General features: G+C 40.9%; 1 pseudogene; it reads left to right on the top strand.

Moving 5' to 3' along the window:
- The first annotated feature begins 5,426 nt into the window (after nt 1–5,426).
- Nucleotides 5,427–6,299, top strand: LOC105071303 (calpain small subunit 1 pseudogene; annotated as a pseudogene).
- The last annotated feature ends 319 nt before the right edge of the window (nt 6,300–6,618 follow it).

A 6,618-nucleotide genomic window follows, 5' to 3' on the forward strand; every position in this document is an offset into this window, starting at 1 on the left:
CCTTTTTTTTGCCTAAGCCAATTTGAGTGTGGTTTCTGCCTGAGGAAACTAAAGACCCTTGACGAATACAAAATAACATAAAAGAATAGTTCAACTAACCTCTGTTTTGCTTATGTCTGTATTTGTCTTTTGAGAAAAGAGTGATCAATGTAAGATGACTTCCCTTTTCTTGGTTTTATCTATGCCCATCACGCTGGCACTGGATCATCTTTTTGATGTGATTGTAAATGGGTCTGTTTTCTTAATTCCTCCTTCTGATAATTCGTTGTTAATGTATAGAAATAAAACAGACTTCTGTATATTAACTTTATATGCTGAAACTTTACTAAATTCATTTATTCTAATAGTTTTCTGTATGTAGTAGTATGTCATCTGCAGATAGGGACAGTTTTCCTTCCTCCTTTCCAATTTGGATTCCTTTTATTTTCTTTTTTTGTCTGATTTCTGTGCCTAAGACTTCCAATACTATGCTGAGTAGAAGTGCTGAGAGTGGCCATCCTTGTCTTGTTCCTGTTCTTAGAGGAAATACTTGCAGCTGTACTTTGCTGAGTATGATGTTAACTGTGCACTTGTCACGTGAGGAGGCGTGGCTATTCTCTTTGATAGATGCTCCCAGAGAAAATAAGCCTCTGGGATATACACAACAGCGTTAAACATAAGGAGAACATGGTGTCTACCAAAACCAAAATTAAAAATATAAAAAATACAAGGTAGATTCTCCCAAATGCTATTTCAGCCTTTAAAATATATTTCTACTCATTTGTTAAAATTCTTTCTATAGCATGAAACAAGGTTTCTTAATTTCCCTTATAAAGCCATGAATATATTTCCTCCATGTTATATAGATTTCTAAGTAAATAAATATGCCCCTAAGAAGAAGCAGAATGTTTTAAACTATTCTCTGAACCAAATGAAGGAATAACTCTCTCTAAAAGTACCACATTTTTCTATTATGAAAAAAATGCAGCAAACAGATTAGGCTAATCGCCACTAGAAAAGAGTTACTAAACATTGCAGCTTGGTTTATGGGATTGGTTACACTATTCTTGGCAAATAATTACCCTCCAGGCTCACACTGCTCCTCTTCATCCATTCCCTTCCTTTTCTCCTAAATTTGATAATGGAGGAGATAGTGTATCTTACAGGAAAGTATAATTGTGAGTAGTGTAGCAGGGAGCTTTTCAATACTGATTATGCGACAGACAATTCTAAAATCAGTAAGAAAAGCTATCCAAGGATGTTGACTTAGAAAAAAGAATGCTCTCAGATTGAAGGCTGAACTAGATACTTTCAATTTAAAAAATAAAACAGTGATGAGTCACTGCTGCTCTTCCTCGGTGTACAAATTTAGACATTAAAAGTTAGGTATATTTTTAGAATTAATTGTCATCTACAAGGACTAATTGATTAGGACTAAAATGTTATTTACTTTAAAAATGATGGAGCCTTTGTACAAATATCTTAATGCCTTTTTCATCTAATTTTAGAATATGTCTGGAAACGTGGGCTAGGATGTATACAATTCTCACATATCCTAACTTAAATAAAACAAAACACATTTTTTTCCTAATGAGGCTTTTTTTGATGTCCAGGATTTAAAATTCTTTTTTGTCATCTAATTTACATTGTCCAAAGCTATCATTACCAAAAAATCCAAAACAAAATAAAAATATGTGGTATGTATTCTATTAAAAAATTATTAACTTTTAATAAGTATACAAACTATGCCACTTCTTAAAAATACACTTGGTTCTAAAAAGGTCATTTTGACATGAATAATTTTAAACAAATTTCTAGTAGCAATTTTCTTACTAAAGTTATTGGTCTAATAAGTTGATACATAAACTATGACAATGAAAATCTTTAGAAATTGAGAATAAAATGTTTCTGAAATTCCTGAGATATTTATTAAATGCAGTTTATCATATTCCAGGAATTTTGCTGAGAACCAGGATACAATGGAGAATCAGGTAGTAATAGCTTATAGACTAGGAAGGAACACACGATTACATAAAATTTTATTTAACTGGAGCTGTGATAAGGGCTCTGAAATAAAAGCCAAATGAAATGAGAACTTGTCACAGGAGGAGGACCTGAGATGGTCTGAGGGGACAGAGAAGGAGTTCTTGAGGAAGAGACATTTAAACTGACAGGAGGCTGGGGTGCCCTTGAACCAGGCAGAGAGAACGTGCTGCAAGGTGTGCAGGCAGGTAGCCGAGGGCTTTTGTGGAAATGAAGCAAAGCTACTGTGGCTGGAGTGCACTGAGTGAAGGAGAAGACTGAGCTAAAAATGTAGGTGGGGCCGGAATACACACTGCAGTGGTACGGATTTGATTTTTATTCTTCTGGACAATGGAGGGCTTTGGGAGTGGTCTTACTAAAATAAGAGAAGTTGCTTTTGAAAAGCCCTGTCTGGAGAGATGTGGAGAAGGGACAGGCAAAAGGCAAGTCTGGACATTAGAGAAGCAGTTAAGAAACAACTGGGTGAGCCAGGTGCAGAGGTGGGGAGCCACAGTAATGGAGAGAAGTTGGGGGTGGGACGGGGGACATGAGGGGAAGATGTCAGAGATGAGTGTTGCCTGAGGAACTTCCGCATTTACTCAGACAGGAGAAGAGGAGGAATATAATGAATGCTGAGCAGTTGCTACTGGAAAAGGAGGGATGAATAGGAAGATGTAGAATAGTACACTGTAAGCCCAGGGACCGCAGTGTGGGAAGTCATTGAAAGCAAGAAAGATGAAGGCTGCAGTTTGTCTCCTGGTTTGGCAACAGGAAGAACACTGGAAACCTCAGCAAGAACAGCGTGGGGGCTGTGATGAGGGCAAAAGCCAAACTGAAGTGGACAGACAGCAGTCAGTGGTGGGCAAGAAGTATAGACAGGGCAGGCAACAGCACTTGTACTAAGTTTGGCTGAAAGCAGAGGAGAGATGGGGTAGAATAAGAACATGGAAAGCTCAAGGAATAAAGTTTCTAACATAAAATTATATTACACAGCACGGTCACTGAGCTTTATTTGGGTGTGTTGCACGTACGAGTACGTCTTTACAAGACCTTATCGGAATTCACGGGACTATAATTTGAACAGAAAGTGTAATAACAATAAAACATTTGAATCATTTTTGAGCTAAAACACTCATGATCAAGTAGCTGAGCAATTATGTGCCTCGCACTGTGCTGAGCTTTCTGGAAAGAAGAGAGAAAAATTATAGCATGCTATTACTAACGGCAGGATGCTAGCTATCTCACAGGCAAAGCTACTACGCCCGAAATGATGTAACACAGATATAAGCAAGGAAGAAATTGCTTGCTCAGAACTCACTTAAAAGCTGCATGGTTGTTGATTAAAATGGAACTTTCTAAATGAAATATGAAGTCATTTTGCCAGAATAGTGCCAAATTGAAGGTGAAATTCTTTTGCAGAGCTTCAAGTGCAATGCCACGCTGCCATCTACTGGCTGTTCCTTGAATTTTCTTTCACAGGTTTTCTAGTTACAGATCAGTGGATAACACCACTATTAATTGGGACAATAAAATCTCGGACAAGCGTCATATAAAATATAAACATAATACAAATACTTAGATGTTATTTTAAAAAGCTCAGTTTTAATAAACTCCCAAGTTTACAGTGTCTAAAAACAGTAAAAAAAATAAACTGCCTTGTGATATAGTTTTATAGCGTATACTGCATGAGTTTTAAAAAGGGAGGGGAAATTATCTTTACTACTGCTTATGATGATCAATTGCACAAAGTAACAAATCACGGGACGAAAATTTGTCAAGCTCATTTTATAGCACAGAATAAAGGAAAACCTTTCCCTTTTCAATTAAAAATGGGTTTTAGAAATTTAAAAGAAATAGTTTGTCTTTGGGGAAAAGCTTAAAAATCTGTTGGGAAGAGGGGCAGAAGGGTCCCACCTTAGATACACCTCTGATCCACCGATTTCCAAGGTCTGTCTGCACCCACTGCCCTCAACCCAGGAACAGTTACTAACCTTCTTGGCCAAAGTCCAGGGTAATCATAACCAACCAGGTCAGGTTAGTGTACCTTAAGAGGGTATAAAGTCACCTTCCCTATCTCTTTTCCTGGTTCTGTGCATCAGAGAACGTAATGGGACTCAGAGTTCTTCCTAAGAACTGGACATTCCTGGCTAACTTTCTATGCAGAACCACTTAAGCTCACTGGTCCCAAGACAGCTTCAAGCTAGTCCAACAGTTTCCTGGTTATTAAGAGATGGCACTTTCCTTCTCAGATTCTCAACTCAATATATGCTGTTCCAGGAGCTCCACAAGGAGGGAGAACATAGAATGATGAGCACTGATGAGCACTGCCATATGCCAAATACCCACCCATATCACCTAACACATAGATTAAAAAATGCAAAGTTACAGTAACACAAGAGGAATAAGGCCCAGAGATCTGCTGTGCACCACACTTCCCATAGCCAGTGGTTGACAATAAGATATTGTGCATTTAGATTTCAGATTTAAAATCTGCTAATCTGTAGATCTCATGTTAGGTGTTCTTACAAGGGAAGGGAAGGGAAGGAAAAGAAAAAACAACGAAAGACACAAGGAAATTTTCGAAGGTGACGGATGTGTTTCTTACCTGCGTTGTGGTTACAGTTACACAAGTACATACGTATGTTCAAACTCACCGACTTATTTATACAATAATTATGTGCATTTGTATTCGTATTATATACCTCAATAGGGCTGGAAAAAGTGCACAACCAAAAAATTAAAATAAAAAATAATTTTTAAAGTGCACTGTCTCTACAGTTCTTTTAACACTGTAATTGTTTTACCATAGTAACCATCTAACCTATTAAAGCAAAGGTAACAATATTATGTTAATACTACATATTACATATAATATGTAATAAATAATATTTCCATAATCCCCTGGGGAAGTCTCTTAAGATGAAGTACCAAGGGTAAGAATTAAAATAAAAGCTCAACAAAGTCAATGAACTGTTTAAAAAATGACACTATCTAACACAAAATCAGTTCGGCTCATTTTTGATACATACCTTTGAAACCTAAAACTAGTTCTCCCGACTGTCAGTCTAGTGGTTTTCTTTAAAGGAGAGGTTTTCTAGCTATAATCTACAAAACTCGAAGAGACCCCTGAGGGTGCCTTCGGGGAGGGTTTCTAGCCACCCCATCCCAGCCCCAGCCTGAGCAACTCTCCTTTATATGTTTTCATGCTGTTTCATATTTTATCTGTCATCTTTCATGTAAGATTTCTTACATTGCTCACAAGTATTCCGTTTCTTTTCCTTCCAGGTTCATAATAGGATTGTCCCCTTTAAGTTAGCTGTGGCCATAGGACTTATTTCAGCCAATTAAATGTGCCACCTTCAGGTGAAGCTTTAAGGGACATTTCGACGAGCGGACCGGCGGACGGACGTGAGAGCAAGGCGGAATCTGGAATCACAGCCATGTTCCTGGTTAACTCATTCTTGAAGAGTGGCAGCGGCGGTGGGGGAGGCGGAGGCCTGGGGAATACGCTCAGAGGCCTGATCAGCGGGGCCAGAGGAGGCAGCTGCGGGGGAGGTGGCGGTGGAACTGCCACGCGCTTCCTGGGTGGGGTCGTTAGCGCCACCGGTGAGACGGCTGCGAAGTACAACCCAGGGCCCCCACCCCCTCGCACCCATTACTCCAACATCGAGCCCAATGAGAGCGAGCGGGTCCGGCAGTTCCGGAGGCTCTTCGCCCAGTTGGCTGGAGACGACATGGAGGTCATTGCCACAGAACTCATGAACATTCTCAACAAAGTCGTGACCCGACATCCTGATCTGAAGACCGATGGTTTGGACACTGACACGTGTTGCAGCATGGTGGCCGTGATGGATAGTCACACGACTGGCAAGATGGGTTTCAAGGAATTCAAGTACTTGTGGAACAACATCAAAAAGTGACAGTCCATATACAGTTTGACATTGACCGTTCAGGGACCATTGGCAGCAGTAAACTCCCAGGAGACTTTGAGGCAGCAGGGTTCCGCCTGAATGACCATCTCTACAATATGACCATCGGACGCTACTCGGACGAGGTAGGGAACATGGATTTTGACAATTTCATCAGCTGCCTGGTCAGACTGGATGCCATGTTCCGTGCCTTCAAATCTCTTGACAAAGACGGTACTGGACAAACCCAGGTGAACATCCAGGAGTGGCTGCAGCTGACCATGTATTCCTGAAGGGGAGTCTCAGACCTGCTCCCTCATCGCCTCGCTGTAGGAGTCACCTTGGACTCTTCAGTCTCTCCCAGGGCTGATCCTACCTGCAGTTACATCTTCTAGGGTCCTGCTGACCCACAGGCCTTGCCGTTCTCCCAGCTCTCAGTACCCAGCTCTCAGTCAAAAGCCAGAACCCAACATGCCCCAACACACCCTGCCCCGAGGGCTACCCCAGCCCTAGCACACCCACCTCACACCCACTCCGTAACCCTTCTCTTGCATGTGTGCCAAGCCCAATACTTGTGTTGCTTCCACACCCTAAGGGCCCTTCTCTCAGTTCTGAGTATCACTCCAGTCCCTACGCCCAGTTACCACCCAGGCAGCAGAACTCCAGGCCAGTAACAGACCCACATGCCCCAGTGACTTTGTCTGTATTC

This window comes from Camelus bactrianus, chromosome 11, assembly GCF_048773025.1.
Source record: "Camelus bactrianus isolate YW-2024 breed Bactrian camel chromosome 11, ASM4877302v1, whole genome shotgun sequence".
Lineage (NCBI taxonomy): Eukaryota > Metazoa > Chordata > Mammalia > Artiodactyla > Camelidae > Camelus > Camelus bactrianus.